This window comes from Marmota flaviventris, chromosome 3 (genome assembly GCF_047511675.1).
Source record: "Marmota flaviventris isolate mMarFla1 chromosome 3, mMarFla1.hap1, whole genome shotgun sequence".
NCBI classification, from domain to species: Eukaryota; Metazoa; Chordata; class Mammalia; order Rodentia; family Sciuridae; genus Marmota; species Marmota flaviventris.
The window spans coordinates 85,281,131-85,294,526 of record NC_092500.1 but is presented as its reverse complement, the minus strand read 5'-3'; the positions used below and the strand labels follow the sequence as shown (position 1 = coordinate 85,294,526).

At 39.4% G+C, this 13,396-nt stretch overlaps 1 protein-coding gene across 10 annotated transcripts in view; it reads right to left on the bottom strand.

Annotated features, from left to right (window-relative positions):
- The window catches only part of Lmntd1 (lamin tail domain containing 1), a 383,372-nt gene that overhangs the window by 271,602 nt on the left and 98,374 nt on the right, over positions 1-13,396 (bottom strand). For 6 of the 10 annotated variants that reach the window (XM_071610054.1, XM_071610064.1, XM_071610059.1 and 3 more), the window contains exon 2: positions 5,819-5,884. The exons of the other annotated variants lie outside the window; for them this stretch is intronic. The gene's annotated coding sequence lies outside the window, so the exon portion shown is untranslated. The remainder of the gene's footprint in view (positions 1-5,818; positions 5,885-13,396) is intronic. 10 annotated transcript variants of the gene reach the window in all.

The following is a 13,396-nucleotide window of genomic DNA, read 5'->3' as shown; positions in this document are numbered from 1 at the left end:
TCACTGCTGCTCACATTCAAGGCATGAAGTCGGATGATCACTTAGGCACAGGAAGAGAAAAGAGGGACTTAGAAAATGGCTCCTGTGAAAATACTTTAGCCAAAGGAATCACAGTCGGAGAAGGAAAGTAAAAATGATTCAAAACTCTGATGATGAAAGGCACTGTGCAGACTCCACCCAGAGGAGGACACGTCAAGGACAATGATGAAGGGAGCAGCGTCAGTTTTGCTGATTAGTTCATGACTGGACATAACACGGACGACTTAGGATGCCCTCTCCATATGGGCACCATCCAGGACGCTGCCCTCTTCCAAGGTTTCAGCAGCCCTCTCCTTGGCAGAAGCAGATAAAGGGCCATACTTCCTCCCTCTTCTTATCTATTTCCTTCCTCATTGTTATTTCTTTTTCCCCTCTCTTCCTGATCAGACTCCCCTTTGCCCATTGTATAGAATTCATCACACCCTGAATCTGCTCAGTTATGTTGGCCCCAGTTGTGTGTGTAAACAGAAAATATCTATTTCTTCTTATAAATAAATGTCTCCAAATATTACTATGGGTACTCTTCCTTCCCCCTGTGAATTAACGCCCTTAAGAACATTTTCAGTGATTTTTAGCTATTCAAACAGTCTGAACATCTTTAAGACACAGCACTATTGTCTTTTAAAACTTTGATGCTCCTGGATTCAAAGATTTTACCTTTTCTCCCCTTAGCTCAGGGAAGCTCATTGTAGATGAATGTGTGTGGTAGGGCAGCGAGGGGTGTTTTGATCAGCCCTGCAGGCCTCCTCCCTCCTCTCTGTCTGCTGCCTCCTCCAGTGTTTGGGCAGAGGGAACCAAACAAAACAAAATAAGAAAAGGCGCCAACACCTCCTGTCTGGGTCCAGGCACGGTTGTGGTTCTTTCTGTTGTTGTTAACTGTTTATCTGACCTAGAGACATGGGTTTGTTGTGGTTTATGTATCAGGAGCACACACTGGTCTTCTGAAGACCATGACAGGAATTATTTTTACAGGGCTGGCCTTTCCACAGAAAGGTTCCCAGATGGGGCAAGGGGCTCTGATAAAACCCACTTTTAGCTCCCACCACTGGCCATCAGTCCACAGCCCCTGTTGCAGGGAATTCTTTTTCCAGAAGGTAGCCTGGCTCCATCCTGGGGTGTCTAGTCTACTCCCACATAAAACCACCTTATGTGGTGGGAGCCACACTGTGATGTGCTACCTGCTCCCTCATCTCTTTACTGGCTGATCTCTATGTCCCAGCAGCAATGAGCACTCAGTGGGTCCAAGAGATCCTTCACTTCTGACTCTGTTAGGGGTAGAAGAGCTCATGCACCTCTTCCCCTATCCAGCTTCAGCAAATTTTCAGGGCAATTATCTTCAGATCCCCTTTCCTTATCTTGGGAGATGATGGCATAAGGAAGAATAGCACAGAAAGAATAACTTCCACCACAAGAATTGCACTTTTTTTTGTCTCCCAATTCTCCCTACCCAACTCACAATAACCTAGGGCATTGGCCTAAGAGGAGAGTCGGGGAAGGTGGTTGGTTATAGGCTAGTTCTCAGCACGGGCACCTCTCATTACATCCTGGGGGCAGGTGGCTGGCCCACCCACTGTTGTCAGTTTAAATGTTCTTGGTGCACTTAATCCCTCTTTGGAACAACAGAGTAGGTTGCTATGCATGCACCATCTGGATCAGAGAGGCAGCTCCCTGGCCTTGGGTCCACATGAGCAAGTCTTACCTCCTCCTCCTCTTCCTCACTGGATGGATGCTCAGTTCTTCTGACTGATATTTGACACTCCTCAAGCAGCTCACTTATTCTCACTGGAGGATAATAATACCTGGGACATTTCTTCTTAAAATCGTATATTAAGGACCCAAACCTCTTCTTATCTCAGGTGCTCCAATAACAAAAATATGCAACAAGCCAAGAAAAAAGAGCCAAGGAATAGAATGTCTCCTGATAGCTCAGTTTGTTTCTTCATTTCCCCACAGAAAATAAAAATGGCCCATATCCCAGCTCATCTCATCTACAGCTGCCTCTGTGCACCAATTTATTATCCTACACAGCAGAATATTCTGGGATCATTCTACACCCTTCCCAACCCTGACAAAAGGAGGTAATTGGGCTCCCCATGCTTAGCTCAAAGACCTGTGCTTTCCTTGGGTGATAGATTCTTTTCAAAGTCATCTACTATGTTCAGTTACCCAAATATCCTCAAAGACCTGTGCTTTCCTTGGGTGATAGATTCTTTTCAAAGTCATCTACTATGTTCAGTTACCCAAATATCAATGTCTCAAGGCAGAAAATCTACTGGCACAGTGTCAGCAAATTCGTTCTAAGTTACTACACAATTAAACATGTGGAACTATTATTATTGCAAAAATCAAAATGTATGTATTAATGCAAGGTCAACTTATGGCAAATGGCTGGTAACAACCAAAGGCCCCGGGCTTTGAGAACCACAGAAAACACAATGCCTGGATAGCAACTCAGAAGATATCTGTAGTAAGAAAAGCAATACTTAGCAATTGGTGAGATGGGAAGAAGACCTGACAATCTTGGACACATAGCCAATCTATAATTTCTAACAATATTACCAAGAAAAGAGAGTAAGATTGTTCCTTCCTGAAGACACACTCTAGGGGCTTCGTTGAAGACTTCTTCCAGCCCTCCCTCATCCCCTACAATAGCTATAACATTGCCTTTAGTGGTTTTATTACCAAGATTCCATCTGTTTCAAATATTGAAGAAGGGAAAAAAGATCAAGAGACATATTTTTTTGGAAGTAGCTTCAAAACTCTGAAATTATGGAGATATTATAGATGGGCTTCTCAGTAAATACAATTCAGAACTTTTTTAGCTCTTTGATTTTATATGCAAGAAGTTTTTCCATGGCCACAGACATGCAACTGGAAATGAAAGAAACTTTGAAAGATGTCTCTCTTTTCTCTACAGATTCATCATGAACAAGTAAGGGGAAAATAGAGCCATCTAGGAAACCTGCAGCAGGGTTCCACCTTCTTCCCAAATGCCACAAATAAGTCAATGATTCCTCAATTACACTCTCACCGCAAAACATGTTAAAGGTGTGATGTTTTTATTTCTTAATGTACCTGTCTTGAAAATGAATTTAGATGGCTATAAATCATTTCATTAGTGATAATCTCTAAGTTGGTCTCTTAGTAGCATAAAACAGCGAATCCACTTTCTCCTGATTAAGTATATGAAAATTTCCCTGGAGGGCTGCAGTTGTGGCTCAGTGGCAGAGCACTCGCCTAGCACGTGTGAGGCATTGGGTTCAGTCCTTGAGTGCTCACCTCGCAAGTGCGAGACCCTGGGTTCGATCCTCAGCACCACATAAAAATAAATAAATAAAATAAAAGTATTGTGTCCAACTACAACTAAAAAATAATTTTTAAAAATAAAAAAATAAATAGATAAAATAAAGGTATTAAGTCCATCTACATCTAAAAAAATATTTTTACAAATTCCCTGGGAGTCAGTTACCCTATATTCTTACTTAGAAAAATAGAAAACTTAAAGAACTTAAAGAATGACTTCAGGCAGCTCACTCTGCCTTTCTGAATCTTAATGTCATCATTCACATAATGGAGATAATGATGGTGTTGAATTATAACTTTCAAAGGCTGTTCTGATTATTGCTAAGGAAGCATTTATAAACTATAAAATTTTATACGGGTCTTAGTTATCCACAAAACCTTGCCATATAATTCTGCACTTCTCCACAGTGCCTGTTTTATAACTGATGTAGTCTCCTAGAAGTAGAAAGAGCTACAGAGGGTAAAACAGACTTGAAAATGGAGTATGTTCAAATATAAGATTATGTGTATGGATTGACACAAACTTATCAGGATCACTTCTCAGCACTGCTCTTGAGATGTGCTGTATTTGAAAGCAGTTGGCACATTTTAACTCTGTTAACAAGCCTCCAGCTTCAGAGGGTCCTGAAACCCTGGAGCTGTTCCACCATTGCTGAGTGGAAGCAAAAGGAAATAAATCTTAAGAAGCAAGAGCCCTAATAGAAATGAATCTGTGTGCTCGCAGATTCCATGCCTTCTCCAGAGAAGCAAAAAAATAAGCAGCTCCATGGAGCACTTACAACTGCAAGGCACAATGCTAACGGTTCTCAATATACTTGCCATTTAATTCTCATGATGACCCATCTTCCTTATTTTAGAGATAATAACATATTTATTTTCTAGTTAAAAAAAAAGCAGCTCATGATTGGTCCTACTTGGTTATACACAGTGGATGGAGGCTGCGCCCTTCTGAGCACATTAAGGGTAATGCCAACCTATTACCCTGATGTCCCTATTTGCACACCTATAACCAGGAAATTTAAAAAATTAAACCATAAAGTAGACTGTTTTTCCTGTTCTATATTGTTTTTCAAAGGTATGATCAGGAGCTACTTCAGAGTCCCAGTTCCACAGGGAGGGTGAGACAACCTTCCAGAGTTAGTCTGCTTTGCCTCTTCAAAACACCAAGACTATCCAAATGGCAATTCCCTCATGTAAGAGCATATATCTCCCTAACATTTGTCTAAGTGTATTAGCAACTAATGCTACATTCCTCAGCAACCTTTTGAAAATTTGGCTGATGCTAGAATCAAAGGATTTTTTTTTCCATCTGCAACATGCAGTCTTAACAAGTCGTGATGCATTTTTGTTTATCCCACTAAATGAAAAGAATTGTGAGGAGTGAGTGACAGTTGAGGTAAATCTTACTTGTCTGGAGTGATTTCACTGCACAGAGCATCTGATGAGTGGCACTTCAGCATTCATGGAGCTAAATCCTATACCAGCTGATACGTGATTATCAGCAGTAACATTCCAACCATATTCCATATTCCTGGGTCCAACAAACTAGAATGTATGCACATGGACGAGTGGAACAAAACATAAATCCACGGGATAGTGAAAATTTGTAATAAAAGCTTTGATGGGGTTTATTTATTCCAGAAGTTCCATATGCATGGACAAGACAGATAGCATATTTATCCTTGTGTGACAAACTTCCACAAGCTTTGCAGCTTACGACAACATCCATTTATTTCCCCCCAGTTCTGTAGAACAGAAGTCTGGTGGTCTTGGCTGGGTTTCCACTTAGCATACAAGTGTCAGCTGGTCTCAGCTCTTATCTGGAGGATCTAGGAAAGAATCTGCTGCCAAGTGCACTCAGATTGTTGTAGAATCCAGTTCCTTTAAGTGCAGGACCCAGCTCTCCATTTCCTCACTGGCTGTCAGCCAAAGGCCACTCTCAGTTCCTAGAGACCACCCTCATTTCTCATCATGTGTTCTCCTCTGTCTTTAAGCCAATAGCAGCAAATGAAATCCTTCTCCTGCCTGGAAGCTCTATGCCTTTCTCTTCTGCCACCAACAGGAGAAATCTCTCTGCCTCCAAGGGCTCCTGTAATTAGATTAGACCTACCTGCACACTCTTAATTTAAAAGGCTGACTGTGCTCTATAACACAACACATTCACATGTTATAGAGATTCGGGAACATGGAATCTTAGGGACCACTTAGAATTCTGCCTACCACACCTAGCCAGGAGAATTAATACAAATAATGATAACCAATCGATAAATGGGCAAATAAACTGGAAGAAGAAACTTCTCAGAAGAACTACAAATGGTCAACAAACATATGAAAAAAATGTTCAATATTTCTGGCAATTAGAGAAATGCAAATTAAAACTACACTGAGATTTCCTCTCTAGTCAGAATGGCAACTATCAAGAACATAAGTAACCATAAATGTTGGCAAGTATACAGGGGAAAAGGCACACTCATACCTTGCTGGTGGGACTGCAAACTGGTACAACCACTCTGGAAAGCAGAATATAGATTCCTCAGAAAATCTGGAATGAAACCATAATTTGACCCAGTTATCTCACAAAAGATTTTAAATCAGCATACTGCAATGACACAGCCACACCCATATTTATAGCAGCTCAATACAAAATAGCTAAACTATGAAACCAACTTAGGTGCCCTTCACCAGGAGAATGGATAAAGAAAATGTGGTTTTATACACACACACACACACACACACACACGAGTATTACTCAGCCATAAACAAGAATGACTTTATGACATTTGCAAGTAAATGGATGGACCTGGAGACTATCATGCTAAGTGAAATAAGCCAGTACCAAAAAACCAAAGGTCAAAAGTTTTAGCTGATATGTGGAAGCTAACCCACAACAGGTTTGGGGGTGGGAAGGAAGAAAGATTGGGGGTAGGAGAAGGGAGATGGGAATGAAGAATATAGTAGAATGAATTGGAAATAACTTTCCTATGTTCCTATGTGAATACATAACCAGTGTAACTCCACACCATGTACAATAAAAAAATGGAAGTTATACTCCACATATGTATAATATGTCAAAATACATTCTATGGTCATATACAATTAAAAAGAACACATAAAAACATTTTTAAAAATGTGCACTAGATATAGACAGACACTTCTCAAAGGAAAACATAAAGATGGGCAACAGGTGCATGCAAAAAAATGTTCACCATCACTAATCATCAGGGAAATGCAATTTAAAATCACAATTAGATATCACCTCACCCCAGTAAGAATGGCTAACATCAAAAAGACAAGTGCTTGTTAGGATGTGAAGAAAGGGAACCCTTGCACACTATTTTTGGGAATGTAAAATAGTTCAGTCATTATGGAAAACAGTACAGAGTTTCCTCAAAAAGTTGAAAATAGAAGTACCAAATGATCCAGCAATCCCACTACTGGTATTCACAGGAATTGAAATTAGTATGCCAAAGAGACATCGGCACGCCCATGTTCACTGCAGCCGCCCAGAAATGGAAACAACCTAAGCATTTGTGTGAATGAATGGATAAAGAAAATGCAGTACATGCACATAATGGATACATTCGGCTATGAAAAGGATGAAATCCTGTCATTTGTGACAACATAATGGAACTGGAGATCATTATGCGATGTGAAATAAGCCAGGCACAGAAAGACAAGTACCACGTGATCTCATGAATGTGGCACCATAGAAGTTCAAAGTAGCATGGTAGTGACCAGAGACCAGAGAGAGCAGGGGGTTAGAAGGGTAGGGAAGGTTGACCAGCAGGTTCTAAGTCACAGTAAGATAGGAACAAGAAGGTCTGGTTTGCTATTATTGCACAGTAGGGTGACTAAAAATAACAATAATGCACATTTCAAAAAGCTAGAAGAAAGGGTTATGAACATTTTCACTGTAGAGAAGTGATAAATGTTCCAGGAGATTTTGTTTAATCTGATTTAGCCATTATTCAATGCATCCATGTATTAAAACATGAAATGGTACCCCATTAGTATATACATTTTATGATTTTGTTCTCTTCCCCCCAATCTTCCTGCCTTCCCACCCCCAAGCCTGTTGTGAGTCAGCATCCATATATCAGAGAGTATATTTGGCTTTTGTTTGGGGGGGATTGGATAATTTCACTTAGCATGATAGTCTCCAGGTCCATCCATTTTACTGGCAAATGCCATAATTTCATTCTTCTTTATGGCTGGATAATATTCCATAGTTTATATGTATCACATTTTCTTTACCCATTCATCTGTTGAAGGGCACCTACCTGGTCCCATAGTTTAGATAGTGTGAATTGAGCTGCTATAAACATTGATGTGGTAGCATCGCTGTAGTATACTGATTTTAAGTCCTTTGGGTATAAACCAAGGACTAGGATAGCTGGGTCAAATGGTGGTTCCATTCCAAGTTTTCTGAGGAATCTCCAAACTGTTTTTCATAGTAATAGCACCAAATTACAGTACCACCAACATGTATGAGTGTACCTTTTACCCCACATCCTTGCCAACATTTATTGTACTTGTATTCTTGGTAATTGCCATTCTGAATGGAGTGAGATGAAATCTCAGTGTAGTTTTAATTTGCATTTCTCTAATTGCGAGTGATGTTGGACATTTTTTCATCTATTTGTTGACCATTTGTATTTCTTCCATGCAATGTCTATTTATTGATTGGGTTATTTGTATTTTGGGTGTTAAGTTTTTTGAGTTCTTTATATATCCTGGAGATTAATGATGTATCTGAGGTGCAGATGGCAAAGATTTTCTCCCATTTCTCTTTCTTCACATTCTTGATTGTTTCCTTTGCAAAAAGCTTTTTAGTTTGATATCATCCCATTTATTGATTCTTGATTTTACTTCTTGCCTTTTGCACTTTTTTTTTTTTTTTTTTTTTTTTTTTTTGGTACTAGGGATTGAACTCAGGGGCACTCAACCAATGAGCCACATTCTCAGCCCTATTGTGTATTTTATTTAGAGACAGGGTCTCCATAAGTTGCTAAGCACCTCACCTTTGCTGAAGTTGCCTTTGAAGCCAGGATCCTCCTGTCTCAGCCTCCCAATCCACTGGGATTAGAGGCAGACACCACAGTTCCCAGCTATTGCACATTTTTAAATCAGATTTTTTTCCCTCAAGTTTTTGAAGTTCCTTATACATTCTGGATATCAAGCCCTAATCAGTTTGCAAATATTTCTTCTCAGCTGGAGGCTATCTCTTCACTTTATGATTATTTTATAAAACTATTGTATTAAAGTTTACTTCTCCTTTTGGGTCTATAAATTCTTACTTTATGTATTTGGGAGCTCTGATATCATGTGCATATATATTTAAAATTCTATTTCTTCTTGCTAAATTGACCCCTATATCATTATATAGTGATTCCCTTATCTTTTTTACTTTTTCATTTAAAATTTATTTATCTGAAATAAATATAGTTACTCCTGCGTTCTTTTAGATTCCATTTGCATGGAATATCTTATTCCAGCCCTTTACATGTCTCTAACTGATGCCTTTACTATGTGTGTCTATATGTGTCCTTATAGGTGAAATGAGTTTCTTGTAGGCAATATAGTTGGGTCTTGTTTTTTTGTTTGTTTATTTGTTTTGTTTTGTTTTAAGCCATTCAGTTACTCTACATCTTTTAAATGAAGAACTTAATCCATTTACATTAAAAGTAATAATCAATAGGTAAGATCTTACTGCTGCCATTATGAAACCTGTTCTCTAGTTTTGTTGTAAGTTCTTCCTTCTTTCCTTCCTTTCTCCCTCTATTACAGTCATCTTTTTTGGCTTAGTGATTTGCTCTGGTAGTGTGTTTTGAATTCCCTGCTTATTTATTGTGGTTTATTTATTATAGGTTTTTGCTTTATGTGTACTACAAGGCTTACAAAAACATCTTTTGATTACCACAAGCTATTTTGAAATGATAGCAACTTAACATAATCATAATGGTAATTACAGAAACAAACAAAAGAACAAGAGAAATACACTATTAAGAAAACTCTGGCCAGGCACAGTGGCAGCACACACCTGTAATTCCAGAAGTTTGGTCAACTGAGGCAGGAGAATTGCAAGTTCAAAGCCAGACTCAGCAACCTAGCGAGTTCTGAAAGCTACTCAGTGAGAGCCTGTCTCAAAATATAAAAAGGTCTAGGGATGTGGCTCAGTGGTTAAGCACCACTGAGTTCAATCCCTCGAATCAAAAAGAAGAAAGGAAAAGAAAACTCTGCACTTGCACTCACTCCATTCTGCCACATTTTGAATTTTAGACATTTCATTTTACATCTTTCTGTATTATTGATCTCTTAAAATATTAGTATACTTATTATTTTAATTCTTTTAGTGTTCATACTGAAGATGTGAATGGTTCATGCACAATGCTTACAATATTAAAGCATTCTGAAATTGTTTGTATACTTACTCTCACCAGTGAGTTTGAGTTCTATACTTTTCATATTTTCTTCTTACTTATTAATGTCACTTTTTTTCAGTTTGAAAACTTCCTCTAGCTGGTCATAGTGGTGCATACCTGTAACCAGAGCAACTTGGGAGGTTGAAGCATAAGGATCACAAGTTCAAGATCAGCCTCAGCAACTTAGTGAGGCCCTAAACAACTTAATGAGACCCGTCTCAAAATAAAATATTAAAAAGGTATGAAACTGTTTAATCCCCAGTACCAAAAAAGAAGAAAGAAGGAAAAAAAAAAACTTCCCTTAGAACTTCTTGTGCAACAGATCTGGTGGAGATATGTTCTATCAGTTTTTGTTTATCTGGGAATGTCTTTATCTCTGCTTCATGCTTCATTTCCGAATGATACTTTTGCTGGGTAAAATATTCACAACTGACAGTTTCATTCACTCTACTAGTAGAAGTCTCAATCCACTTTTTCCTGGCTTATAAGATTTCTACTCAGAAGTCTACTATGAGTCAAATCAGGACATGCCTGTTTGTTATTTCTTTTCTCTTGCAAACTTGAGAATCTCCTCTTTATCTTTCATCTTTTAAAGCTTGATTATGAGATATATTGGGGAAGAAAGTTTAGTTAAATTTGACTGGTGACCTTTGACCTTCCTGCACCTGGTTGTTTGTATCTGAGAAGTTTTCTGTTGTTATTTCCTTGAATAAACATTCTACCCCTTTGACATTCTCAACTATTTGTTCTTTTAACAATGTTCTCAAATTCCCATAAGTTTCTTCACTCTTCTTCATTCTTTTTTCTCTGACTGTAAAATTTCAAATAGCCTGTTTTCAAACTCATTGATTCTTTTTTCTGTTTGATCTACCTTGTTGTTGATACCTTCTATCAGATTTTCAATTTCATTAAGTGTTTTTTCAGCTTAATACTTTGATTTTTTAACTGCTTCAATCTCTTCATTAAATTTCTCCATTAAATTATTGAAATGTTTTGCTGTTTTAAGTTATTGAGTTTCCTGAAACAGCTATTTTAAATTATCTGCAAGTACTTCCATTCTGATTACTATTTAGTCAGCTTCTGGTACCTCTTTTGACTATTCGCTAAGGTTATGACGTCCTGAAAGCTCTTGGTGCTTGTTGGCATGCAACATCATCTGAGCATTGATGGATTAGGTAATCATTCTAGTTTTCCTAATCTGGCATTTTTGGTGTCTGTCTTTATAGAAACTCTAAGCAGGCTGCTTATTTTCCTAGCACCTATTTCAGTAATGAATAATACCCACCTCCAGAATTTGCTGTGAGTCTGCCACTGGTGTGCTGTCACTATTTCAGTGCTAGAGGGCAATTCAAGCCCAAGTTTGCCCAAATACACTGCTGGCGCGGTGTTCATAAAGAAGCAGGAGACCACCTACTAAGAGTGGATTGTCCCCACAAGACTCTTCCTAGGTTCTGGATAGGCCTAGCTATATCATCCATAGTTACAAGCCTGTTTTCACACACTGAGATATTTTTCTAATCTCTGGGCCCAGTGATTCTAGATGAACCACTCTCAGGCTCCTATGTCATACTTATGTCACCAAGGGCTCCAAACTATGTCATATCCTGAGCCCACAGCCCACCAAGACCAGCACAACACTGGGACAGGACCAAGGTCCAGGCAGTTATGAGTTGCCTATTGCCAAGCTGAACTTGAAACACAAGACTGCTAACAATTGGTTACAGGTAATTCTAGCTGGAATATAAAACTCCAATAGACTGAGGTGAAGTGGATATATCTTCCCCTGACACTGATGCTATTCCAAATGCTTCATCCACAAGCAGGCCTAGAGATGGAAACCATTAGGATCTTTCCAGTGTTAGGTTTATCAGTGAAACAGTGAGTTCTCATGCTTACTACCATGTCTTATATGCAGCAATTGGGGTCTTGCATGATGAAAGGCTGCCCAAAGTCAGGCTAGGGTTGGGGAAAGCATTCCCTTAGCCACCTAGGCTGATGCTACGCTGGGTCATGCCTGTGTCTTATAGCTATAAGCACCTGTACAACCTTTGGGGTGAACCAAGGCCCATACTACAGCTGTTAATGGTACAGGACAAAACACAAGTCACTATTTTTGGGGTACAATTTTCTCTGCCTGGTGCCAGGGTAGCTCTAGAGACCTATCTGTGAGCACTGACTTGGTGAGGGCTATGTTACCCAAACTTAGGGGAGAGATGGCTGGGACAATTCCACAGCTACCAAAGCTGACACAAAGCTAGGTTTTTACACCTGAGTTTCACAGCTACAGGGGCACAGTCTCAGGAGGAGGTCAGGTGTATCTAGGTCCTCTCCAACTCTAAAACTGATGCAGGCTGAAACTTGAATCTGTCACACCAACATGCATGTCTCCACCTGATGCCTGTTAGTCTAGAGGCTGGGCTTGTGAGCTCTAGCCTAAGTACAGGGCCTTCAGTTTCTACCGAATGCTGGGTCTTACCATACCAGGCCTGGAATTGGGCTCTAAAACAAAACTCTGTGCTAGCTATCCTGTCCTGCTCCCTTGTACTGGAGTCTTGCTCCCTGCTCTGCTGACCAATGTTGGGGGAAGATTAGGAGGGAGCCAGCCACCTGGCCTAATGCTGTTCCAGTAGCTTAATCTATGAGTATTCTCTAGGGATAGAGGTTGTAGGGTTTTCCCAGCACTGAGTTTCATTCTGGTGGGCTGGTACTGGGCTTCAAGTCTAAGGCCTAGACTTAATTTTGTCTCCCACCCAAGGGAGAGTAGTCTTACTCTGAGCTGGGCTGCTTGGAGTTGGGGGAGGAATATCATGGGCAACTCCTCCCTTCCTGCCTTTGTCAATTATCTTTTTGTTTTGTTAATACTAGAAGCAGGCACTATAGTCTCTTACCTGGCTTCTTTAGCTCTTATGAAAATAGTCTGGTGCATGAATAGCTGTTCAACTCAGTGAGCACATGGGGAGACCATCACTGGAGGAGCTTGCTCAGCTGCTGTTTGGCTCTGCCCTCTAAATTTGTAACTCTTATGAATTCCCTTTGTTTGCCCTTCCACTTTTGTATTTTATTCTTTCATGTATGAATAAAAGAATATACATACTTATTTATTTTACTGAATGAGTTATTTAAAATAGGCTTGTGTATCCTTTATATTTGGGTCAACATTATATGTCTTAGATTATGTGCTTTCCTAGGTAGGTAATAAGATACCAGCAGATGTTAAAATGACTTGTGAAGTATCTGCCCAGGAGTGATGATGATTGTGATGTTGCCAGGTCCCAGGCAGACATCCCTGATTGAAGCCTACGTTATCACCCACATACCAAAACCTACAAAGTTAAGATAAGCTAAGGTTTATACATGGGAAATTTCCAGGCTTATTATTGAAAGCTGAGAAATTGAAACTAACAATTTTGAGGTGCTTTTTCCTGCATGACTGGAACAAAAGTTGTTCCCACCTAGTTTCCTGGGAAGTACAACCCCTCAGTCCTAGAGACTCAAGCCTATCTCAGAGACCAATTTCAGGAAGTTATTTTGTCTGGTCATTGAATATGTATTTCTTATTTTAGTTAATTATTCATACAAGTAAAATAAACTCTTCTTCCTTATTTACTGCATTCAGCTGAAAATACAAATGT